Below are 25,875 nucleotides of genomic sequence, written 5' to 3' on the forward strand. Positions count from 1 at the left end.
CCGAGAAGAGGGGAATCACTGACTTCTCAGTAATTTGAGAGAAGGGTTTTAGTGGCAGGATTAGATACCAGCCTGACAGGAGGAAGGAATGGCAAGGGAATGAAAGCATTTAGGCCAGGTCTACACGTGTGATATGCATGCCACTTGGAGGCAGACAGGGAGTCACTTCAGTTCTAGGGCGCAGGACTGTTTTGTCTCAAGGAAGAGAGAGGTTAAGGGAAGGCTCTGAAATGCAGCCGAGTGAAACCCCTGACCTGGGTTTTAGGCTCAGATGTAACTGCTTGTCTGGGATGCTAAAGGCCTTCAGATTCCGCAGAACCTCAAGGGGCATTCTCCACTGGCGGCAGTAAAGCAACTCTTTTCCATCTAGCACAGCAGTTGGCTTCTCCCTTTGCATGCAAAGTGGCCACACATGTCTAAAATGAACTTGCTCCTGCTCAGAAATACTTTGATTCCTGGTTGGGAAAGTTACCCTTTTGGGTTAGTAGTCTTGTAGGCTGTAGGCATGTAGGTGTAGACAATACTTTTTGCTTCAGCAAAGGGTTATCACTAATCCCATTTAATTACGTCAATAAGAATCAGGTAAGATTTGTTACTAGAGTCCAGGTTTTTGATCTAGAGACTAAAAAAGCCAGGCAGAAAGGGCTCCTGGGCTCCATCTGGACTTAATTCCAGATTTTCTAGCCTGGATAGTTCAGGTGCTACCTGACTTTCTCTTGGGAAGCAGGAGGGTGACAGGCCAAACTCTTGAATTGGTAGTGTCTATTTCTCTCTGGAACCAGACACTGACTTTTTATCATCTTTTCCCTGGGAGAACCAAGACGAATTCCAATGGATCTGCTAAAGGATGCAGGTTTCAGTAGATTAACAATTCACATATGTGAACCTCATAGTGCTTGGCAAACCCAAATGGATTTTGCAGTCCAACAATCTTAGAAGGCAATAATGGAAGGGCACTTTGCTCTGGGCACCTGAACTGCCACTGTCATCGAGTGCCATCAGAGGACTTTAACATTTGCGCTTAGGTCCCTTCCCACTGGAATTAACCAGCTGTCATTCTTCATTGTTAGCGGCCACTCTACCTTGTCCGAGACCATGACACCAATAGGGGGTCTCTGTAGGCTGGCACCACCAGGCCCTCATTTTTCTAACTACCACTGAGGCCCTGCCTTCCTTGCTGCCTGTGAAGTCACCTGGCTCACTTCCTGTTTCCCTATTTGGATGTGAATGTCACTTAGCCAGTTTGCCCACATGATTTCCCAGACCTAGGAAGGGACACGCCTTGATGCAGAGAGATGCAATCCAAGGCAGAGAGATGTAATCGCTGTTACCACTGTGGAAAGGAAAGCCATCCTTGGTATGGATCACATGTTCTCTCCATTTTTTATGTCAGAAGCTGTGCTCACGTCATCCATTTTGGTGGGGCATTTCGCTCCCTCTGATCAATGTCCATTTGCCTTGGGCTCTTCCAGGATACAATTTTCCAGCCAAATGAGGTTTTCGTTTTACGTTTAGGATTCCAGACTTCACGGACATCCCTTAATCCAACATCTCTGCCTCTAGGCAATGCCTTTTTCCAGAGAGTAAAGAAATTCTGTACATTCTTAAAATAAAAAGGTGAAACATAATTATAGGCCCTGACATTTAAAACATTTTTTTTAATGTTTATTTATTATTTTTGAGAGAGAGACAGAGACAGAGAGAATGAGTGGGGGAGGGGCAGAGAGAGAAAGGGAGACACAGAATCCAAAGCAGGCTCCAGGCTCCGAGCTGTCAGCACAGAGCCTGATGTGGGGCTTGAGCTCACGGATTATGAGATCATGACCCGAGCTGAAGGTGGACGCTTAACCGACTGAGCCCCTCAGGCACCCCTAGGTCCTGACATTTCTAAGGATTGGTCTGGAAATCACACCAGATTTCGCTGAAATAACCTTACTTCATTTACAATCTCCCTTTGACAAAGTTAATTTCGGTGGCCTTGACCCTGATTATGGTCCCTCACTTGCCCTTTGCTCTTACTAGACCTGTATCCAGAAGCTTCTCACAGCTTGCCTCAGAGAGAAGTAAGGCTCAGGAAGTTTTTGGTTCTCAACATGTCTCTGCTTGACAGAAGGACTCATAGGTCCCCCTTCTTCTCCCCTTTCCTGCACATGGGCCCAACGTGAGATTAAGGCGATGCACGTTTAGGATCCGGCCATAAAGTAGCAGTGGGAGGTGAACAAGTCACAGTTACCTTCTAGGCTGAACTGCTCTTTGATCCCAGTTCAATTCAGTAACTATAATAACACTGAGGGGTTACTTAAAGGAATAAGTCTGCAGCCCCGCTCTCAGGAAGCATCTTGCTTAGTGGCTGGAATGAAAGGAAAAGCTCCTGAGTCCTACTGGGCACCATGCACGGTACAAGGCATTTTGAGCTCACACTCCTCAGGGTGACCTTTAGAGACTGGCGCTCTCATTTCTGATATGGCTGAGGAAAGTAACTGGCCTAGCTCCTGGGGGTTCAACAGCAGCTCTGCTGGCCACCAAGTTCTGAGTGTTTATTGTCCACCCAGACTGCCTCAGACACTTCCAGAATATGGGAACTGTTACAACAGAGGTGCAAACAAGGGGATCTGGGAACACATTATCTTGTTTCCAGTGACTTCCTTCCCTAGCCAAGGACTCTGTCACCCTTGCCACTTGGGTCCAGGCTGAGCTCAGTCAGGGAATCAGGCTCCACAGGACCCATTCCTGTGACTCTCAGAATTTATCCTTTACTTTTCTTTCAGGAATGTCAGTCCACACAATAATCCTTTCCACTGCTGCTTCATGGTTTACAAACAGTTTTACATCATTATCTCATTTAATCACATTCCTACATCTTGGTACATCTTTAGTACAACATTCTGTCTTGCCTGACAGGCTTGTTTCCCTTTACTGCATTCATCTTGGCTCACAAGTTCCACGCTATATATAATTCAGGTATCTCGGTACCTTGCGCATTTGTGTGCACAACGTGGGGGAGATCAGAGTTTGCCATGTTGACTCCTCACAGTGTTTGTGGGTCTTTCTCGTTGCTGCCTTCTTCACCCCTTTGATTCAAGGGTCGTTTTGGTTGTCTACTAAGAGCAAAGCTGGGTTCTTTGTTGTTGTTGTTGTTTATTTACAAGTAAGTAATCTCCACACCCACAGTGGGACGTCAAACTCATGACGCCGAGATCAAGAGTTGCATGCTTTCCCGACTGAGCCAGCCAGGTGCCCCAAAGCTGGGTTCTTTAAAAGATTTTATTTTTAAGTGATCTCTATACCCAACGTGGGTTTGAACTCAATACTGTGAGATCAAGACTGGCATGCTCTACCAACCGAGCCAGCCAGGTTCCCTAAAGATAGGTTCTTTGAGGGGGAAATCAGCCAACGAGTGAGTTCAGATTAACAGCGGGAAGATGCCTGGTGGGCCATGGTACAGGCTACAGCAGGGGTGCAAACACTGCAGTTTGAGTGACTGATAAATTTTGTCTGGGGGGTGGGTGGGAAGCAGGAATGCTTCCTGGAAGGGCCCCACCCAGCAGAGAAGGAAACGGCCCAAAGAGCTCAACAGGGGACAGAATCAGGAATGGCCACAAATTTGACCCTTGGGAAAGAGTAAAAGAGCAGCACAGAAAAAATATTCTCAAAGAGAGAGAGAGAGAGAGAGAGAGAGAGAGAGAGAAAAGAGGGCTAAATGGGTAGCTTTTCCAAAAAGGAAGTATTTAATTCCCCAAAATTTTCTAGGAAAGAAGAGTCTGATGGTCACATTTCTCAGGAAAAGGGGAACGGTTACTGCACCAAGGACACTGCTTAGAAAAACCCCAGGGAGCACAACTGCCTGACATTTCTTTAGTGAAAGGGATGAGGGGGCAAAAATCTCCTGCAATTCCGCTCTGGAGAAAGAGGTGCTTGAAGTTGCAAATTTCTCCTCTGGTGCGCGCGTGGCGGTGGGGGTGGGGGGTGGGGGTGGACTGTGTGTGGACATACAAGGGAGGAATTTCCCAAGTTATCTTCAGAGATGAGGGTCAGGGAGGGAGAGGGCGGTGGCCCCGAGTAGTGCTCAGAAAAGAGGCAGAGTATGCCCCCCAAATACTGTCCAAGAAAGGCAGTGGGCCGAGTGCCCCAAATTCCCTTCAGTCAAAGGGTCAAGGGCCCTAACCTCGACACATTTTCTGAGAAAACAGAGCTGGGGGTCGCGAATCTACAAAGTCATCCTCATCCTGGCAGAAAAGTCGGCAAGGCAAAAATCGCCAAAACTTTTCTCAGAAGAGGGCCAGAGCAAGAACCTCCAAGATTCTCTTTAGAAGAGGGGCCAGGAGCAAGATTCCTGGATTCTCCTCAGAATGGGGGCTAGCAAACGAATTCTGAAGATTCTCTTCGGAACGGGGGCCAAGGACAAGAATTTCCAGGATTCTTCTCAGAAGAAGTCGAACCCACAACTCTTGTCAGAAAAGAGCGCAGAGGGGGCAAGAATCCCCTCGGGAACAAGGCCGAGCCACTGGTCGTCCAGTCTCCTCCGAGCGCGCCTCACGCGGCCCCGCCCACCGCCCGGCGTATCCGCCCCACACCCGCCCTGCCCAGGCCCTCTCCGGTGCATTGTGGGTGGGGCGCCCCTGCTGAGCACTGCGGGGAACCCCCTGCCCAGCCAGTTGTCGGCCGCCGGGCGGCCCAGCCGAAACGCCCTCCGGGGTCCGAGCGAGCCGGCCAAGAATTGACGCGTCCCCAAGTCCCCGCCCCTCTTGGCGTTCCCGCCCCGAAGCCGAAGCCCCGCCCCCGAAAAACAGCGACTGGCCCTGAGGCCCGCTCCACTGTCCCATTGGCAGGTTGCCTGTCAGTCACGCCGTCCCACCCCCTCGGGCCCGCCCAGGCCGCCGGCGCGATCCCGAGGGCCAGCCGGCTCGCGCACTCATTGGCTGTCCGGCACTGTCCGTCGTGAGGCTGGCCACGCCCACGGTGGGGCGCGGACCCCAAGAGCCTCGGCCGGACCTCATTGGCCTGCGGCGCCGCCACTCGACGAGACGCGCCTCAACCCGGAAGTGTGCGAGGCGAAATCTGCCTAGCAACCGGGGAAGCCGGGCTGCGAAGCGGGCAATTTCAGTGTGAGAAGGAGCGGCGAGACCGAGCGGCGGCTCCGAGCGCGGCGCGGCGGCTCCTCCCGCCCGGGGTCAGCGCCCCGGCGCGCGCACGCGCACCCCCGCCACCCGAGCGCGCTCCGCGCCGCCCGCGCAGTCGGTCGTTCGGCCGTCTGTCGTCCTGTCGCCGCCGCCGCCGCCGCCGCCGCCGCGGGCGCCACCTGAGGGAGCCGTCGCCGCGGGACCTGAGCGGACCGGACCGGACCCCGCCTCCCGAGGCCGCCCGGGGCCCAGCAGCCACCCGCGGAGGCGCCGAGCAACTTCGGTGAGTGAGGGGCCGGCGCCGCTGGTGGCGGGTCCCCGGCTTCCGGTGCCCCGGGCTTCTCTGGGGCTTCCGCTTCTCTGAGGGGACCGCCTCCGGTGCGCGGACCCCCTTGTCTGAGGGGAACCCCGCCTCTCTGAGGGGAGACCCCCTTCTCTGAGGGACCCCCATCTCTCTGAGTGACCCCCCCGTTTTCTGAGGGGCTCCACCTCTCTGAGATACTCCACCCCTCGGAGAAATGCCAAGTCCTCTGAGGAACCCCCACTTTTCTGAGGGGAGCGCTTCTTCCCGGATGGACGTTCCACTTTTCTGAGGGACCCCCTGCCTCTGCGGGGGAGCCTTCCTTCCCCCATGTCTTTGAGGAACCGCCAGCTTCACTGAGGGACCCTCGCCCCTCTGAGAACCCCCCTCCCCCCCCCCCCCGCAACTTCTCTGAGGAGACGACGCGATGTTCTGTCTCTGCGGGGCCCCCTGATTCCCTGGGGACCCTTGCTTCTCTCAGGAGACGACTTGATTCTAGGGGAACTCCCACTTCTCTGGGGGACCCAGACCTCCCTGCCTTTCCAGGGACCACCCCCCCGCCCCTCCCCCCTCCCATGGTCTGTGAGGAGGCCCCTGCTTCTCTGAGCTGTTGTCCCTCTTCTCTGACGTGTTCCCCTTTTGCCCTTGCTTTTCTAAGGTGCCTCCCGCTTTCTACGGGTCCCCCCCCCCCCCCCCCCGCCTTTCTGAGACGCTCTCCCTGCTCTCGGTCCCCACTTCAGCGGGTGACATCCCTTTCCCAAGCGTCCCTCCCCCGCCTGAGGTGCTGCTGTTGCTGCTGTCACAATCCTTCTTGGAGGTGGTCCCCACTTTTCTGAACTGTTCCCATTCTTGATGCGACCCCCTCCTTTTTAGCGAGTGCCTCCTCTTTCCCGAGGGGTCCCCACTACCCCGAGATGCCCATTCATCAGACTGGAGCCTTAGTTGTCTGAGGAAGAGTTCCCCCCTCTTCCAAAATGTGTTCTTTTGGGTTCTCCATTAATCTATGGAAGCCACAATTTTCTGAGGGTCTCTGGCTCCTCCAGAGGTTCTGCCCCTAATGTCCCCATTCCTAGGGGATCCTCACGTCCCTTAAGTGTGCCTCCACTTTTCCAAGATCACTTCTGCTGGTGGGAAACACCATGGACTTTTTCACTTCTCTGAATGGGTGCCCCCGCATTCTGAGGCCTTCCCCTCCCACTTGCCAGAGGACATTTTCCCCTTTCCTGAGGTTTCCCTCCTGATTCTCTAAGGGAGAAACTCGTCCTTCATTTCCCTTGGATCCCCCAACTCCAAGCCTCCCCTGTTTCTGTTTATGGCACCCTCTTCCTCCTTTCTGGAAGGAGAGACCAGAAATGTGCCCCCTCTTGTCTTCTTTCTTGCCAGATTGGAGGAGGAGTTCTTTGAACTTTTACCTCAGCGTCCAGGGACCTGGAGAATTTTGTGGCTGGAAAGGAATTTGGGAGACAGAGTCAAAAAGCGTTGTTTTCTCTTGTCCTTCTGAGACCTGCTAGATTTGAGGGGGAGCAGGAGCCGCTTGCCAGGTGACCACCGTGGTTCGCTCTAATCTTGAGCCTTGGGCCACCACAGTGTTGTGAGGCCCATGTGAAGGCTGGAGGGACAGGGTTGGAGCGTTGTCCTCCCGTTTTCCCCCATTATCACACTGTCAGGCTGTGAGACTGACCCATTTCCTGTCCCATCCCTCAATCCTCCCTCTGCATAGTATAACTCCCCCCTCCTCCCCACACCCCCCACTCCCGCCCCCAAACAAAAAAGGAGAAGCAAAAACAGTCCTTCAGGTCTTCCTGCTGTGTTTTCTCTCTCCTTGGGCCTTCTGATTCACCCCTTGATCTCTAGAGGATCCCTGGTTTGTGGGCCACTCTGGTTTGAAAGGCAGGGCAAGAAGCAGGAAATGGGTCACCTTAGATCCAGGAAGGGTGGAAGGGAGGCAAAGGACAGTATTTCTCTAAGTTTTAGGTAACTTCAGCCTGGCCCAAAGGAAGTTTTTACATGGCTTTTACAAATCTCATGTGTACTTTTTTTAATGGCCCACCCTGGATTCCAAATTCACTCCAGTAGCTAATTTTATCTGCTTTGCCAAACGCCGAGCTCTCTGGAGCCCAAGTAGATGAATGCTGGCATTGAGAGATGGTCCAAAGGACAGGAATGAACTCAGTTTGAAACCTGAGTAACTTGTAACCACTTCGTGTCCATGCACAAGTCTCAGGCTAAAAACATGGGGGAGAATGTTCTTGAAGTGGAGTTCTGAAATGTAGGCTGAACTGTTTGGTTTAGCGTTTCAACAAGTTCTTCTCTCTGACTCTGCTAGAACTGTAGTTCACTTTACAGTGTGACTTAAAGCTGTCTTTCTCCTGTTCGTTTCCATCTGGGTCTTGCTTAATTTGAGTCCTTTGTGAAGATTCCTGCCGAGGCTATAATTTGAGTTCTAAATTCGTCGGGGGACCATGTGGACACAAGTTTCAACTCGAGCTATTTTCTTCTGTGGAGAAGCGCTTGGAGAGTTTCCTGGGCCCTCTGCTCCTGGGGTAGTCAAGTCCAGGCAGGAAGGTGCTGCAGACCTGGTTGCTCTCTTACTGCCTCTTCCTGGTCAGTTGCAGGCACTGCCCTGAGGGGAAGGGTACGGATGGTGGGGAGCTTGGGGGTTAGGGTTTCCTGAGACAGGGCAGAGAAGAGCTGGCACATATTTATTTTAAATGAAACCCATAGGACCAACAGGATGGGGTGTTGGAAAGAGAAGGGGGAGCTTTGAAGCCAGAAGGACCTGATTCAGGTTTTGGTCTGTCCTTCCTAGTTGTGTGGCCTTGCACAAGTTAAAATGCAAAATCAGCATGTTACTAAATATTTGAGGGCCACATCTCTATGAATGTGTGTGAAGATGTCCACAGATGGGAAGTGCTTCCTAGACATACGAATGAATGAATCTGAGGGGAGGCAGTCAGTATAGACATATGAATGAATGAGTGAATGAATGAATGAAGGGGAGGCAGTCAGCATAGCACCTAGCACATGATTGGTGTGCAATAAAGGTTGTCTGTTGTGCTTATGAGATCAGGGTTCCAGACCAGGAAGCTTTTGACATTCTGCCAAGGCTAAATATGCCCGTAGAGAAAGAAATGTGGTATGTTTCTTGCAAAACCCACTATCACCCTGGGTCTTGTAGCATTTTTCTGTGTTCAGATAGCAGCTATGAGATGGACTTGCTGCGTAGCAGGCATTTGCTGTGTAGAAGGCATTTGGCCTTGTCTTCTGCTTCTGTAAAATGGGGTAATTTGTAAATGGAGGGCAAGTAGGGAGATGTACTATAATTAGACTGTCGGCAAAGTAGAAGACTATAATGAACTTTAAGAGTTGTGGGAAGAAAAAAATAGGTGAACTATAAACCTAAAGGATCATATTCATATTTTGGGACTGCTTGAGTGAGCAATATACAGCAGTTACCTGGTGAGTGATCTCTTCTTCTTACACAATAGAACCTTGAAAGAAGAATGTTCTTTTAGGGTAATGGACCAGATTTGGGGACAAAAGACTGGGAAAGTGATGTACAAAGGCATTTGCTGTCCCATAATAATAGTACATTGAGAGGGCCAGTGTGTGGCTTAGTGCCCATGAGGAGATCAGAGTTCACCTTGAGCTCCCAGGATCTAGAGAGCTGTGGAAGATGGTAACTTAGGGTGGGGTGGAGGTAGGGGCTGGGGTGGGCAGGACACTTTTTTGGGGGGTGGGGAAGGATTCTTTCTTAGCAATTTCTGAAAGCCCTGAAATCATGGCCAGAGAGTTGGGCCTAGCCTTTTTCACTTACTAGTGTGGGGACAGATGGCACACAAATATGGGTGAAATAATGGGTGAAAATCTGAGCTAGGCCTCCACTGGGCTACTCCCAGGTTTGAAGGATTCCCCACCTGCCTTTGAAATTACTCCCTCTCCCTCCCTCTTCCCCTCTTTACTTTCTTCTCTCCCTCCCTCTGCCTCCCTCACTATTGAGGCAAAGAATCCAACAATCTTAAATTTCTCTCTTTTTAAAAAATTTTTTAAAAAATGTTTTATTTTTGCGAGAGAGAGTGCAAGGGGGGAAGGGGCAGAGAGAGAAGGGGACAGATGGTCCAAAGCCAGCTCCTCATTGCTGATAGCAGAGAGCCCAGTTTGGGGCTCAAACTCACAAACCATGAGATCATGACCTGAGCCGAACTAACTGACTGAGCCACGCAGGTGCAGGTGCCCCCTCTTAATTCTTTTAAAGACAGTTATTCCATTAAAGAAAAAAGAACAAAGCTTTATTATTTTTAAGATATAAAAAATAAAGTAAATAACTCTAAAGGGCTCACTATCCCTTTTGAAATTGTTCCGTGTCTTTTTGTGTCACAGACTTCACTCTGGTGGATGGTGGCGTCACCACCAAGTCTCTTATCTAACAGGAAGTTTTTTAAACTTTTTTTTTTTTTTTAATTTGAAAGATCCTTACAGCAGTAAAAACCCTTGGATAGTTAGAAATGATATTGATCTAGGTACATTTATTAGACGTAATGTAACATGGTTATCTGTTGGTGGGGAGCTCTAAAAGGCATATGGGTCCCAACACTGCCCAGCTTCTAACTCTGGACGATAAACTGTTGATTTATATTACTGAAATAGCTAGGGAAGTCAGGGTTTCCTTCCTGTTGGAGACAGCACTGGGGGCATTAAATCCCTGTAGGATCTTAATGATAAGAAAGAGACTGACCTCTTCTGGAATTGGGAAATAACTACTGTATGAAGTTGTTCCATCCAAATGCATGGAAGGTGTTATTTTTAATTTCTAGTATTAAATTTGGCTTTTTCCTGTCTGTAGCCTGGCTGCTTTTGTTTATTGTGGTGCATTGTTAGGATAATAATTTATCTCTTCAAACTGGCCTATAAGGGACAGTTTGAGCACTCAACTAAACACGACTTTTCTTGTGTGGCCATAAGGTAGGGCATTAAAAAAAATTTTTTTTTAACATTTATTCACTTTTGAGAGACAGAGCATGAGTGGGGGAGGGGTAGAGAGAGAGGGAGACACAGAATCAGAAGCAGGCTCCAGGCTCCGAGCTGTCTGCACAGAGGCTGACGTGGGGCCCGAACCCATGGACTGCAAGATCAGGAACCCACTGAGCCACCCAGGGCCCCAGGGCATTTTTTTTTTTTTTAACGCAACTTAAATTGGATTGAAAAATAGTGTTAAATATTTTGGCTCATGTAACTTCCTATATCAGCAAATAATCCAGCAGTAAGTGTTTGTGTGACGACGTTGCACCAGGTTTACCATGCTGGGTGCTGGCAGCCTAACAGTGAGTAGGATAGATGAAGTCAGCTCTCAAGGAACTTAATCCCAGTCACAGAGAAGAAAACAATCAAATGAAAGACTATTGCAGAGCTTCTTTGGGAATATCCCTGGATGTTGGGAGTTTGGGGTGGAGTTTCTTGGAGGTTTAGAAGTGAAACCTCACTACTACTCTAATTTACTCACTGGACTCTGCTTCTGTTCCTCCATCTTAAAGGAGGCAAAAATCATGGCATTTTCCTGGGTGATTGTTGGCTGTTGGCACTAGTTGATTCAGGATGACTGTGACTATAATCTGAGAAAAAAGAGAATCTGGGATGGTCACTGGCAGGAGCATTTTCAGCTTCGCTTTTCTTGAAGTCAGTGGCAGTGTGTTTTTGGATTCCTGTGGCATTTCTTCATGGCAGTGCATGTTATGCACAGAGATAAACAGCTCTAAAAGCCCTCTTGCCTTGTTTGAAATCTTAAAAGAAAATTCAGACAAGCAGAGTGCTTGGCTGTTGTTTATGGTATGGGAAAGAGTAGTGAGCTTTCAAATAGATAGACTACTTTGTTGTGCATTAGTAGGTTGTTGGTGCACAGTTCCCTCTGCCCTAGGGTTCCCTCTTATACTGGGTTTGGAGAAGCACTAACCTTAACCTTTCCATGATGTCAGATTTGATGTTAAGCCACATAGGTCAATTATGTGACAGATGCTTTTCTTAAGTGTATTTGTGAGGGGTGGAGCCGGAGAGCAGGGGTGGAAATTTATTCAAGACACATGCTTCAAGAGGAGAGAGAGATTATAAGGAGAGTTTCTGGTAGTGTTTTGCTTTCCTTCAAAGTATTGACTTAGAGGTGAAGAGGCAGGCTCTGGCCGGAAGTGGGCGTGGACAAGTAATGCAACTGCATGTGACCAGGCTCCCACCTCTGGGCTTTGCTGCCCTTGGGAAGTGGATGCTTGCTCCCTCCTCACTTCCTGTTCCCTTGCCCTCCAGCAGAGTTCTTGGGCCCCAACTTGAGTATAGAAAATACATTCAAATTCTCACTTTTTTTTTCTTGGTAAGCTGCTTTGTTAGAGCTGCAATCCACCAGTGGAATTGCACTTGGCAGTTTTGGGGGCTCAGCTAATGTACCTACAAACTTAGGACTATCTGGCAGGGTAGCCAACAGGATGGTTTTCTGTTGCATTATCACAGTGTTCCCTGCAGGAGGTTGCCTGTAGAGGGCTGCTCTGGAGATGTGTATAGAACTCAAGGAAGCAGACATTAGCAACGTCCTTCTGCAAGAGTGTGTTCTTGAAGAATGGTTTACTATTATTTGTCTTTATTACTTTGTAAAAGTACCCTCTGTGCAGTAGAAACTTTAGAGCCAGAAAGACTTGGGTTTGTATCCAGATTCTGGCACTTGCTGGCTCTGTGACCTCAGGGAAGTGGTTTAACTCCAAGTGGCCTAACTTCTTTGAGTCTCAGTTTCCTCATTTGTGGGGTAGGGATGGTAAGCATGAAGCAGGTGGCCAGATTGTTGTAGGCGCCCGATAAAGGTAGTTGTTATGGAATCATATCAAAGCTGAATGGCCCTCTTAAAGTTGGCACTCAAGTTTGGATAACTAACTACTTATGCCAGTTAATACTGTCTGAGAGTAAATCAGTCCATGTTGGGGCCACAAGCTGGGTGCAGCTGAGGACCGGTATCTAGAGGTTCCCAGATTGGTTGATTTTTTTCCCAGTGAGTTCTCTCAGTTCACTATGGCTTTGTGCTGCTGTGTATCACTTTGGTGTACTTACTATATAGACTTTCGGTGCCTCCTGAAGCATGGATAGGGTGACTGGGAAAAGGGCTCAAACTGGAGGGTGGGTAAAGGAAGGGTGATAGAGCTACTTGTTAGGTGGCTAGGCATTCTGGGGAGAAGAACAGCATAGGCATGGGCAGGGACCTGGAGGTAAAAAAAAAAAAAGGTGAGTTCTCTTGACCTGAGGAGGTTATGAACATTGGAAAGTCAAGAGTTTGAACTGAGCACCTTTGGCAAGAAAAGTCTAAAGTTTACCTTTAAAGGTGTAGAAAGTTTTATAAAATGTCCATAGTAGGAAAGTTCAATTCAAAATTGAACTCAGATTAAAATAATATTTAAATTGAATTCTTAATAAACATTTTCAATCAGAAATCAATGATGTCCAGTGAAATCAGACCATCTGGACTCTCTTTGTACTGGTATGTAGTCTACACGAAGTTTAATCTCCTAAAGAGCTTCAAGAAAACAGATTTGGGGGCTGCTTCTGAATTATTATTATTATTATTTTTTTTTTTTTTGAGAATTGTTATCATTTAAGCTGGTCTAAAATTCTTAACACAGCAAAACAAATTTTTAACTTGCATGGCATTTTCAAGGTTTAGGTTTTATACTTAGGAAACTTTCAAGTTACTGATTTATTTATTTAAAAAATTTTTTTTAATATTTATTTTTGAGAGAGACAGAGTATGAGTGAGGAACTGGCAGAGAGAGGAGACACAGAATCTGAAGCAGGTTCCAGGCTCTGAGTTGTCAGCACAGAGCCCGCTCTGGGGCTTGAACTTGCAAACCACAAGATCATGACCTGAGCTGAAGTCAGACGCTCAACCCACTGAGCCACCCAGGCTCTCCTCAAGTTTTTTTTTTTGTTGTTGTTTTTTTTTTTAAGTTTATTTATTTACTTTGAGAGAGTGGGAGAGAGAGGGCACGTGTACCCATGTGTGCTGATGGGGGAGGGACAGAGAGAGAGGGAGAGAGAGGATCTCAAGCAGGCTCCGTGTTGTCAGCCCAGAGGCCCGTGTGGGGATGTGGGGCTCGATCTCATGAACTGAACTGTGAGATCATGACCTGAGCTAAAATCAAGAGTCAGATGATAGGGGTTCTTGGGTGGCTCAGTTAAATGACTGACTTCGGCTCAGGTCATGATCTTGCAGTCTGAGTTTGAGCCCTACATCAGGCTCTATGCTGACAGCTCAGAGCCTAGAACCTGCTTCAGATTCTGTGTCTCCCTCTATCTTTGCCTCTCCCCTACTCGCACTCTGTCTCTCTTTCTCTCTCAAGAATAAATAAACCTTAAAAAAAAAAAAAAAGAGTTGGATGCTTAACCAACTGAACCACCCAGGCACCCTGAAACTTCCAAGGTTTATATTTAATCTCTCAATGTATCTCTATTGAAGGTTGACTTTTGACTTAAATTTGAAATAAATATCTTATTCTTCTGTTAAACAAGGAGTTGGTAAAATGTAGGCCTGATCAAGTCAGCATGCAAAAAGGCATGGGTGTTTTGTTATCAAGCTGTGAAGGAGAAAACCAGAAAGACCCATCCCCTGTATATATATATTTTAATGTTTATTTATCTTAGAGAGAAAAAGAGACAGAGTGTGAGTGGGGGAGGGGCAGAGAGAGAGGGAGACACAGAATCAGAAGCAGGCTCCAGGCTCCGAGCTGTCAGCACAGAGCCTGACAAGGGGCTCGAACCCACAAACCAAACCATGAGATCATGACCTGAGCCGACGGACGCTTAACCAATTGAGCCACCCAGGCACCGCCCCCTGCTCCTCTGTATTTTTAATAGGAAATGCTAGACACCAGGGTAGGAAAGGGTGGGGGATACCCATCCTGTCAGGAAAACTTTTGGGAAAAATGTTTTACCTCCTTCCTATGTCAGGTTGGAAGATCTGCTATTTAACAATCAGGGAATGGGGTATGAATTGGATACCAAGTGTTAAAATATTTTTTTTCATGTCTAAATCATGGATGGGATGTTTATTAACAGATCAGTGATATGACTAACACTCTTTCTTTGCTAAATACGTTTGAATAGGTTCATCTCTAGACCTAAGACTAACATAAACTTTTTTTTTTCTTTTTTCTGGTAGCTTTTTGATTTTTCCTTAAAATTTTTTTTAAATTTTATTTTATTTTTTATTTATTTATTTATTTATTTTTTCAACGTTTATTTATTTTTGGGACAGAGAGAGACAGAGCATGAACGGGGGAGGGGCAGAGAGAGAGGGAGACACAGAATCGGAAACAGGCTCCAGGCTCTGAGCCATCAGCCCAGAGCCCGACGCGGGGCTCGAACTCACGGACCGCGAGATCGTGACCTGGCTGAAGTCGGACGCTTAACCGACTGCGCCACCCAGGCGCCCCTTAAATTTTATTTTTGAGAGAGAGACAGCGAGGGAGGGGCAGAGAGAGAGGGAGACACATAATCCAAAGCAGGCTTCAGACTCTGAAAGCACAGAGCCCAGTGCGGGACTTGAACTCACGAATTGTGAGATCATGACCTGAGCCGAAGTCAGAAGCTTAACCTACTGAACCACCCAGGCGCCCCAGATGTTTTTCCTTTTAATTCTTTAATTCATAGAAAACATAGTTCACTTACTCACTTTTCAAAGACTTAAAATTGCTAAAATAGGTGGGCATTTTTTTTTGTAAGCCACGTATAGACACAAAAGAGAGAATCCTTGCCAACTGGTGACACACGCAGGTGAAGACAGAGTGGGAGATATACTTCTGGGTTCACAGTAATACATCCAGCAGTTTGTTTTTAACCCTTCAGGGGAGCATTTGTAAGCAGAACTCTGTAGTGTTGGGACTTCCTCATGGCCACACAGAGACTAAGTACAGATGGAGCCTGAACTCCATGTTGCCCAGCCACTAAGTATACGGAATTGTGGTTAGAAACGGTTAGAAACAGCATTCAAAACAAAACAAACACATGCTGACAAAGTGGCCCGTCTCTAGAGAGCTGTGTTTTAGAGAGCTTTTCAGCATATATATGACAGGGATGAGGCAAACAGGTGCAGATATGTCTCCCACAAACTCCTAATCTAGCGTAAGAATGCTGTGATTTAAAAAAGGACATTTGTACGTGATTTCGAGCCCCGCGTCGGGCTCTGGGCTGATGGCTCAGAACCTGGAGCCTGTTTCTGATTCTGTGTCTCCCTCTCTCTCTGCCCCTCCCCCGTTCATGCTCTGTCTCTCTCTGTCCCCCAAAAAATAAATAAACGTTGAAAAAAAAATTAAAAAAAAAATAAAAAAGGACATTTGTGGGGCACCTGGGTGGCTCAGTCAGTTAAGCATCCAATTCTTAATTTCGGCTCAGGTCTCTATCTCACTGTTCATGAGTTTGAGCCCCGGATCTGGCTCTGCCTCGCTGGCCTCTGCTCTGACAGTGCAAGCCTGCTTGGGATTCTCTCTCTCTGCCCCTCATCCGCTCGTGCTTGTGCGTACATGCTCGCTCTCTCTCTTTCAAAATAAATAAACTTAAAAATAAAAGTAAAAAAAAATGACATTTGTTGTATCAGTTACTTAAATTTTTTAATGCTTATTTATTTTTGAGAGAGAGAAGGAGAGAGAGAGAGAGCGAGCCAGGGGAATGGCAGAGAGAGAGGGAGACACAGAATCTGAAGCAGGCTCCAGGCTCTGAGCTGTCGGCACAGAGCCAGATGCGGGGCTCGAACCCATGGACGGGACTGTGAGGTCATGACCTGAGCCGAAGTCAGACACTTAACCGACTGAGCCACACAGGCGCCCCTGTTATAGCAGTTATAATGCACTGGGAGTGTCTTGTTTTTCATAAAGCATCACTGTAATAGTTCCTTTAACTGTTTTCTGGTCCTTGAAAAAAGTACCAAAACTATCAAAGTACTAAGGAAATCACATTAACATAGAAATGTTCCTTCCCTTTCACAACAAATTGCATTCTAATCTCACCAAGTGAATGAATTTAGGGTGAAATAAGAAACTATAAAACAATCCTGAGAGATTGTGCTTATGATTGTCCCTAAACTCAGTGAAGACAGTTTTAGACTTGAGTTATAAAAATGCAAAGTGTGGAAAGCGGTCAGTGATCTTTTCATAAAATACTTTAAAAGAGATTTGGTACACTTTTGAATAAACAACCTGTTTATTCTTTAGAGAACTTCTCAGAAAACAAGTGGGAGCCTAGGGTCACTGATAGCAGTAATCTCAAAATTGGTTAAAGCCTACAGAACTAGGTCTGCTTAGCCTGCAAATTTAAGTAATTAAGTGACAATACATTCTGTGTTTTGAGACAGGCATCTAGAAAGTTTAAAGGATAATTATTCCATCCCTTTTCAGCCCTTTCTGTCTCCAAAGCCCCACACTCCAGGTGTGGCCAGCTCTGGCCTCTGCCTCTGCTCTTCTGGATGCCTGGGATGTCCCATCTGTTAAGAACTGGCCCACATGTCACATCCAGAAAGATTTCCCTGATTCCTCCCCAGGCAGGCAGTAGCCCCTTCCTCTGTGATTCCTGTCTTTCCTATGAATGCATTTTTTGCACTGAAATCTTCTTTCTGTGCCACCAGCCTGTGAACTTCTGGGGATGGTGCTTGCAAAACCTTTGGGGTGAGTGGTCTCTTAGTTTTTCTCCATCAGTGTTTATCACATAAGATATCTTGAATTTTGTCCACCCAGAAACTTTTTTTTTTTAATGTTTATTTATTTATTTTGAGGTGGGGGAGGGCAGAGAGAATCCCAAGCAGGCTCCGCACTATCAGTGCAGAGCCCGACAGGGCTGGAACTCATGAACAGTTAGATCATGACTTAAGCCGAAATCAAGAGTCTGACGCTTAACCTACTGAGCCACCCAGGCACCCCTCCACCAGAAACTTTAAAGAAGTCTCCCAATTAAAAACAAAAAAATACAGTACCTTAAACATTCAGTAGGTGATGCTACTCCTTTTCAGTTTCATGCTACTGTGGTGCCTTTGACCAATTTTCTGCCATGAAAGAGGACAGGAATATGGAATTTGGCCCAAATTTCTTTTCTTCAGTCTCTCTTTTGTGCAGGAATAGGCTCAGATGGTATTTAGTAGAAGTTTATCTAACAGTACATTAGAAAGATAATTAGAATATTTTTGCAGTGGTTAGGGCAGAAGGAAGCCTGGCTGTTATTAGTAAGGATCTGATCTTTGAAGGATATTAAATTTAAAATGAATTTGTAAGAAAATTCTGTTTAAATAACAGAAGTTTTTTTATTTTAGAACAGAAGTGTTTTTAAAAGTATTATATTAACTGGTATCTGTCAGTATTAATTGACTGCCTTGTTTTTATGGCCAAGGGGAAACTGAGAAAAACATGGTTCTAGCCCTATATGTCTTTTAATTAGTTTCTTCAGCTTTAGAATGGAATCTAAAGGCGATTGCATCATATTTCATAATCACCCAGCTGAACTATTTGCCGTTTAGTCCAGCACTAGGCATTGAGGTAGCAAGGTCTTTAGTCTGAACAGCCTGAGCTGCCTGCCTGAGCTTCGAGGACTCTAAACAGGTCTGGATTTACTGTCGCTTTTTCCATCTACACACCTGGCCCCTCTCTTTCTATCACAAAAATAAACGCTTTAACTACTTCACCCTACCCCCACCCCTGCTTTCCCAGCTGGAGATGTTGGCACTGCCCTCTGGAGCAGCCCACCTGTCACTAGTGCACACCTCAGCCCACAGGGGTGTGTCATTAATATGTTGCAGCTGATGCCTCTCTCTTTAAAATAGGGTGGTTGTCACCTTGGTGACTCACACAGGGCTTGCCAGCTCAGACACTGGAATCTCTACATCTATCTCAAGTCTTGGGTCTCCCACCTGACCACACTTTGCTGTGTCTGTAGTTAATTAAGTTGGCATTAATCAAGACCCAGGTGAGGAGCTGTGAGGTAATATTTTGCTTGTATTGCTTTAATATACATCATCTGATTAATGGTCCTACAGTAAAGCAGTTCTCAAAATATACAGCTGCTGAATTACAGTGAAAATTTGGATATTTGCTTTTAACCTATTCTTGCACTGGGATCAGGGAGTTCCTGCATTCCTATACCAAGTCACCTGTTTGAGAATAAGACTATTTTTGAATTTGAACAATTGAAATTCTTTGTAGCAAAACAAATTGCTGACAAAATTGGGTCAGGGAAGGCGTTTGGGGTCAACAGTTTGTATTTTGTATCATTTTTAGCTTGAGGAATGCTTGCTTTTGGCCCAGGGGAGGTTGTGCCAGATGTTGCATTAAGCAGTTGGAAGATTTGGGGAGTGGGGTGGGGGTGGAATCAAGGACAAAAAGTTGCCAGTTATGCGTGAAACTCAACACAATTAAAATGGGCTTTTTTTTGAACTTCTTATTGTGGGTAGCATATAGCAGAAAAACAATTTGTAAAACTTGTTCTACATTGTTTTTCAGGTTTGGAGGCAAGACCAATGGTGGGTTGAAATTACATTGAATCTCTTAAAAAATGAAATAGAATAGTTAATATCAGAATACACTGCAAGTAGTGAAAGTATACTTGGTAAAACTTGTTTCAGTAGTATGAATATGTATTAAGATGTGTTATAAAACAAATTAAAAGCCACTATTCAGGAGTCTAGGTGTCTTATCACGAATTGTTTTAACTATGGAAAAAGAACATGAAAAGGGCCTTTTCTGTTGATTCTTCAAAACAGTCTTAATATTGCGAGCCTTCTTGTAATATTAGATATTTTGTGTTTCTATTGAAATTGTGTTTCCCTATATATAGTTTAATATATCCAAAGCCCATCATTCTCTCTCAGGTTAAACTGTGTTTCCCGTGTTTCCTCTATGTCACAGAGAAAGGAAGGGTGCAGATTTGCTGTCTTGGTGTGTGTGTTGTGTGTGTGTGTGTGGGGGGGGGGGGTTCACCTTCTCCCAGAGGCACGGGGTAGGGGTGGTGCCGATTGGGAGGTAACTGGAGAGGGAGAGCCGGCATCCTCAAGTGTCTTGAAGTGGGTGGGTATGGAGCTTACTTAGAACTCTCTTCACTTCACAGAAGTGATGGTTTAGCCGACGACCCCCGCGGGGGTGGCACTCTAACCTCCGTTTTCGGAAGCAGCTGAGTTGCTCCAGGTCTTGTAGCTCAGCCTGAGCGAGGTCAGCAGTGAGCGCGTTGTGAGTCAGCCCTGGGCGCGGTCCGCCCGGCTCTGCTGCCGGTGAGCTGGCGACGACCCCTCGGCCCTGCGGAAGGCGCTGGGACTCGGCGCGGGGGGGGGCGGGGGGGCGGGGAGCCCGCGTGGGAAACCAACTGGCAAAGTAGGGAGGCGCGTGGAGCGCGGTCGGCCGAGGCTGTATTTCCGGGGCGGTGCCGGCCTGCTTTGCCCCGCCCTCCCCTCATCATTGCCCCGCCCCTACAATAAGGCCACGCCCACCGACCATCTGTCCCCGCCCAGCCAGGCGCGGGCGGGCGGCGTCGCCTTTAAGAGCTCCCCGGTGTTTTGGGGGCCGCGGGCCGGGCGCGCTGACCTGGTGCGCATGTCCCGGGCGGTGACGCCGGCGCCGGGCTCCATGTGTGCGGCCGAGGGGCGCATTATCTGGCCGGCGGCGCGGGCGGGAGGGCGGACCGGCGGAGCGAGCGCCGCGGGCCCGGGCGGCCCCACAGGCGGAGCAAGCGCGCGCGGCCCGGCGCCCCCGGCCCCTCGGCCGCCCGGACCCGCAGGCGACCCCGGCCCCACGGCGCCGCGAACCTGCGCGCTGCCCTAGGGCCCGGCCGGCCCGCGGCCCGGTAAGTTCTGGACCAAACTTGGCGGGGAGCAGGGGCCGGGGGCTGGGGTCGGGGCTGGGGTCGGGGCTGGGGTCGTGAGGTGGAGCCCGAAGCGGCGGAGGCGGCGAGGGTCGGGCAGGGTAGGGGGGTCACTGGGCTCTGAGGGACCCCGCGTGAGCATAGAAAAGTGAGCGCGAGCGAGTGAGTTGTATCTACTCCTTGTATTCTGGGAGCGTCTTCCTAGCGCTACCCTGGAAAGTTCCGCGCTCCGACGCCGCCCAGGCACGTGGGGGCCGGGCCGGGTGGGGGTCCCGGAAAGTCTCGGCGTCGCCCCCCTTCCTTCTGCGCTTCCTCCGGGGCTGGAGGAGGGGCTGGGCCTCCAGGGGTCGCTTGCGAGCGGCTGGGACGGGCGGGGGAGGGGGCGGCGGGCGGACGGCACGTGGACGCGCGGGGCGGGGGGTCCCAGGCCGGGGGGCGGGGGTCCCGGGCGGGCCTGGCCGCTGCTCTGAACCCCGCGGCGGCGGCGACGGCGGCGGCGGAGGATCCCGTGTCAGAATAAGAGTCCCCGCGCGCCCACGCCTGCAGGGCCGTCCCTCTACCCGCTCGCGCCCTTACTGCCTGACCCCAGGGTTCGGGGGACCCTTCCTCCCCATCTGGGCTCGAGCCCGTCACAGGGACCTACACTTTAAATTTGCCTCCCTATTTAGGCGGTGGCTGTATTGATTTCTTTTTTTCCCACCTGGAATGGGTCGGCATCGGTGACTAGACAGCAGCAGCTGGCCTTTTAAAGGGATTATTGCCAAGAATCGGAATTGATCACTTCAACAAGGAGAGGCTTATGGGCAGGGCCCCAGCCCGGAACGTGATTGACACTGGTGTGTGTGCACACTTTGGGACCCAGAAATGAATGGGGATCCCTCCCTTAGGAACTGAATATCAACCTTGGGTGCGCGTTTCTGCCCTGCCTTGGGAACTTTGCAGGGGCTGTTTAATTTTGTGTATTTGACCCAGCGTCTTTAGCTGTGTAGTTCATCCTTATCTTGAGAGCTTTGGATTCTTTAGATCAAAGTCCGGGTGAGTCACTTGGGCCTTTAATTTTTTCTCTCTTCCTCACCCTTTTACTTCTTTCAGTTTTCTTGAGTACACAGTGCTTGTTAAGTCACTGGTTCTGTGTGTCCATTTCGTACAGTGACACCTTCTGGCTGTGGCAGCACAGAAACTGAGGGATAGACAGCCTTCTGTGTAATTGCTTCAGACTTGTACTGACTGTCCTTTGATGTTCTTTTTCTTTCTGGTAGTGGTTACAAGTTTTCTTTTAAGTTAGATTAGGTGAAATAATGTTTGCTGGCACCAGATAAGGATGCTAAGATTAGTAGCATGTTACACCTGACAGCAAGCTGTGGAGGAGGGCTGATAGACCATACCAATCCCCAGATTTGAGTGCCTGTTGTGCACAGACATCTTCCATGCCCATAACACTCCAGTGGGGTGGAGGATATAATCCCTACATCATGGGTGAGGGAACTGAAGCTCTTGGAGGCCAGGCTGCTTGTCCGAGGCTGCTGAGTGGTGGAGGGGCAGAGCTGGGCTTGACTGAGCCTGATGTTTTGGGCACCAGAGTCCAGGAATGCTCCTGTTTGCAATCCACTGTGTGAACATTTCCTGGGCACTCCTAAAACAAGAAGCCATTTACTTGTTCAGGTTCCAGTCCACTTCTACTGGGAGTTGGGGGATGACCTGTGACTTGGGGACACCATTGTAGCCCAGCATTGTCCTCAGAGCAGAGTTACCAGCTGGCCTTGAAGGAGCCAGGCCATAGAGTTGCCCCTTTGCATTTGCTTCTTCAGCTTCCAACTCAGAAAAGTTGGTCCTTTTCTAGAAAAAATAGTTTACAACGGAGGTTTTGAGAGCATTTTGCAAGATTCTTTCCTCATGTAGTCCCCCATTCTTGATTTTTCATCCCTTATTCCTCCCCACAAATTCTGAAGCTGATTTTTACCGAGGATTGCCTCTCATCTGGGATGTGATGTAGAAATTGGGATAGGTCCTGTATTACCGATTTGGATGCATTGTTATTTCTATTCAGATGACATCACTTTTTTTTTTTTTAATGTCAAGTCATCTCTATTAATGCAGTATCATTTGGCAGATCCTCTAATTGTATATTTTGGTAGTGAGGAAAGAAATAATGCTACTTTTGGTAGAAAAAATCCTGGAAGGATTTGTATCAGAATGTCAACAACAAAATCTCTGGATTAGGGTTAGGAGTGGGTTTTTCCTCCTTAACCTTTTTGGTATCTCTGTACTTTGTGATTATTTTAAAAATTAGAAGCATTAAATATTTTTAAAATCATTATTCTTAAGTAATCTCTATGCCCAACATGGGGCTCAAACTCATGACCCTGAGATCGAGAGTTGTGTGCTCAACTGATTGAACCAGCCAGGCACTCCAAGAAATATTTTTTTATTTGAGTAATAAAACACATTTTAAAGGCTCCAATTTTCAATTCTCTAGTAGCTCTCACTTGTTTTGCATCATTTATTTTGTGAATTTCTGGCATGGCAAGGAATGATTTCTGGATTGATTTATTCAATAAATATCGGAGTGCACACTGTGCCTCGGGCACTGTGCTAGGAATTCCTGCTCAGTGGAGTTTACCATGAGATTAGTGAGAGAGAAATCATAATTAATCTCATAAACGTGGGGAAATTTATAAGGGCCAAGGAGAAAAGGATACCATGACTTGGTGAACAAGACTCAAGGGGGCCTTTCTCCAACTGGGATTGGAGGATGAGTGGGAGCTAAGTAGGTAAAGAGAAAAAGAATGGCATTTCTTGTAGAGTGAGACTGAAGGAAGATTGAGGTGGTTGGAACAGAGAGATATGGAGACATAAGAGGGTCTGGGATTTACCTTGAGAGCAGTGGGACCCCTTTCAGAGAGGACAAGGCAGGGACTGGTGTGATGAGGTTCACAGCTAGGACTTCCTTGGGCCTTAGACAGCAGACCACTGAAGGATGCTTCTGATGGGTGGGAAAGCAGCAAAGCCATTCTGAAATGCTAGCATTTTCTTTCTTTCTTTCTTTCTTTCTTTCTTTCTTTCTTTCTTTCTTTCTTTCTTTCTTTCTTTCTTTTAAAAAAAATTTTTTTTTCAACGTTTTATTTATTTTTGGGACAGAGAGAGACAGAGCATGAACAGGGGAGGGGCAGAGAGAGAGGGAGACACAGAATCGGAAACAGGCTCCAGGCTCTGAGCCATCAGCCCAGAGCCTGACGCGGGGCTCGAACTCACGGACCGCGAGATCGTGACCTGGCTGAAGTCGGACGCTTAACCGACTGCGCCACCCAGGCGCCCCTCTTTCTTTTTTTAAAAAGAGCTATTTATTTTATTTATTTTTACGTGGTTAGGGGCACCTGAGTGGCTCAGTTGGTTAAGTGTCTGACTTTGGCTTGGGTCATGATCTCGCAGTTCATGGGTTTGAGCCCTGCATTGGGCTCTGTGCTGACAGCTCAGAGCCTGCAGCCTGCTTCAGTTTTTGTGTCTCCCTTCTCTCTTTGCCTCTCTCCCACTCATGCCTGTGTTTGCACTCTTTCTCTTTCTCTCAAAAATAAGTAAACATTAAAAAAATCTTAAATGTTTATTTTGAGAGAGAGTGTGTGAGTGTGAGAGCTCAAGCACATGAAGAGGGGAGGGGCAGAGAGAGAGAATCCCAAGCAGGTTCCTCCCTGTTATCACAGAGCTGGATGCAGGGTTTGATCTCACAACCATGATGTGAGATCATGACCTGAGCTAAAATCAAGAGTTAGATGCTTAACTGACTGAGCCACCCAGACACCCCTATTTTATTTAAGTAACCTCTACCCATAACATGGGGCTCGAACTCAGAACCCTGAGGCCAAGAGTAACATGTTCTATCAATTGAGCAGCTAGGCCCCCCAGATATTGGCATTTTCTGATGTTTGTTCTCATGGGGGAAAATTAAGAATAACCCTCAGAGCCTTGGACATGTCAATTCTCAACAGAAACCAAAATGTAACGGAGTTCAATTACGGACTGTTGGTATGCTAACCTCTAAAAGCATGGGCAGTTCAAATGCTTGTCTGGAGAACTACTTGCTTGGACTTGTGATATATGTGTGCCATTACATGGAATGAACAAGGCTATTTTCCCTAGACTTTTTTCCCCCTGATAATTGAGTTAATTTATGCTCATTGTAGAAAACTGGAAAGATTATGAAACAGGTGATTAGGTGAGGTCTTTATGAGTAGTCGTCTTGGGGTAATAGAGCATCTCTGGGATTTCCTTGTAACAGTTGTTGGGTTGGAAGTGTGGCAAAACCAGAAGAACAAGTTGGCAATGTCATAGTTTGAGCCTCACAGAACTGTGCTGCCTGCTTAGTGTGGTTGGTTGTTAGAATGGATGCTCTTGAGTTTTGTGAGCTGTTTTAAGAAGATGAGTTAGTCTGGCTTCAGGTTGCTATTCCAGTGATGTACTAGTATCTTTGCATTGAATTAGGAAGGCCACGTGTTAAGAAGGTTGAGATAAGAGACAGGGGACCAGAAGTGGTGGCAGCAAAGTAGAAGTAGTGAGTCTGTGTTCTTAGAAACAAAAGTACCAGCTGGGGACAGATACTGCATACTTGTAGATGCTGGTAAACGTTGATCCAGGACTTTTTAGTCAAGAGGAATGTCATACCATGGGCTTATTGCCCCTCCTCTCGTTTTCTAGGCTGTATTTGTGACCTCTTTTTGTCTGATGAAAATGTAGGTTATTCTTTTAGAAGACAAAGGAACTTACTCTAATTGAATACCTGCAGGTAGCCTTAGGAAGTGACTGGGAATCCTCTGGAACCCTCTAGGGTGTCAGGGAAAAGGGCCTGTGGAGCTTCTCAGTGCCCTGCACCCACTTTGTCTTGATCTTCAGAAAGGTAACTCTATTTCCCAGGCAAGTTTGTCAGGGGTCTTTCTGCCTTGTTTCTTGGTTCCTTATATGAAAGGACTGAAGACAATATCTGTCTGAGAATCAGAGAGACCTTCAACATCTGAGATAGAATGTGCTGACAGGATATGGACAGTACCTGAAAGTGGGCTTTCAGGTGTTTTGGGGTAGGTTTGAGATGGTAGGCCTTTGAGGCTGCTTGGCCTTAAAAGCTGCAGCTGGGGGTGGGGGGCAGTGGCAGTGGTTAGGGAGAGGGTAGAGGCAGTGAGAAAGTCTCTACTTGTTGAAGTTTGAAGAATATATACATATAGGGGTTTTTTTGGTGCAAAAGGGTGATTTTATTAAAGCACAGGGACAGGACCTGTGGGCAGGAAGAGCTGCTGAATCTTTTTTTTTTTTTTTTTTTTTTTTTAAATGTGTATTTTTGAGAGAGACAGCAGGGGAGGGGCAGGGAGAGAGGGAGACACAGAATCTGAAGCAGGCTCCAGACTCTGAGCTGTTAGCACAGGGTCCAACGTGGGGCTTGAACTCATGAACTGTGAGATCATGACCTGAGCCAAAGTCAGACATTTAACTGACTGAGCCACCCAGGCGCCCCTGCCTTTGAGCACACTTTAAAAAATACTGCCATACTATAGTGGCCAACCAGCTCCTCATTCCGGGCTGCTTGCTGTTTGCTGGGTGAGAAGTGAGACTTCTTAGTGT

At 47.7% G+C, this 25,875-nt stretch overlaps 1 protein-coding gene and 1 long non-coding RNA gene across 8 annotated transcripts in view; one reads left to right on the forward strand and one right to left on the reverse strand.

Moving 5' to 3' along the window:
- The first annotated feature begins 4,940 nt into the window (after positions 1 to 4,940).
- The window catches only part of GATAD2A (GATA zinc finger domain containing 2A), a 105,012-nt gene continuing 84,077 nt past the window's right edge, over positions 4,941 to 25,875 (forward strand). For 3 of the 5 annotated variants that reach the window (XM_043587176.1, XM_043587174.1, XM_043587177.1), the window contains exon 1: positions 5,001 to 5,403. The gene's annotated coding sequence lies outside the window, so the exon portion shown is untranslated. Of the gene's footprint in view, positions 5,404 to 20,144; positions 20,254 to 25,875 lie in introns of those variants that run through there. The other 2 variants (XM_043587170.1, XM_043587171.1) reach the window with 2 other exon arrangements.
- Positions 7,718 to 19,727, reverse strand: LOC122487145. 3 transcript variants are annotated; one of them, XR_006298318.1, is made up of 3 exons: positions 19,570 to 19,727; positions 17,405 to 17,577; positions 7,718 to 8,044 (listed from the first exon to the last, which is right to left on the reverse strand). It is a non-coding gene; the product is annotated as an uncharacterized LOC122487145 (long non-coding RNA). The 3 variants fall into 3 exon arrangements; XR_006298317.1 differs by lacking the exon at positions 7,718 to 8,044 and adding an exon at positions 12,008 to 12,650; XR_006298319.1 differs by lacking the exon at positions 7,718 to 8,044 and adding an exon at positions 12,008 to 12,650 and having other exon boundaries at positions 19,502 to 19,727.

This window comes from Prionailurus bengalensis, chromosome A2 (genome assembly GCF_016509475.1).
Source record: "Prionailurus bengalensis isolate Pbe53 chromosome A2, Fcat_Pben_1.1_paternal_pri, whole genome shotgun sequence".
Classification (NCBI taxonomy): domain Eukaryota; kingdom Metazoa; phylum Chordata; class Mammalia; order Carnivora; family Felidae; genus Prionailurus; species Prionailurus bengalensis.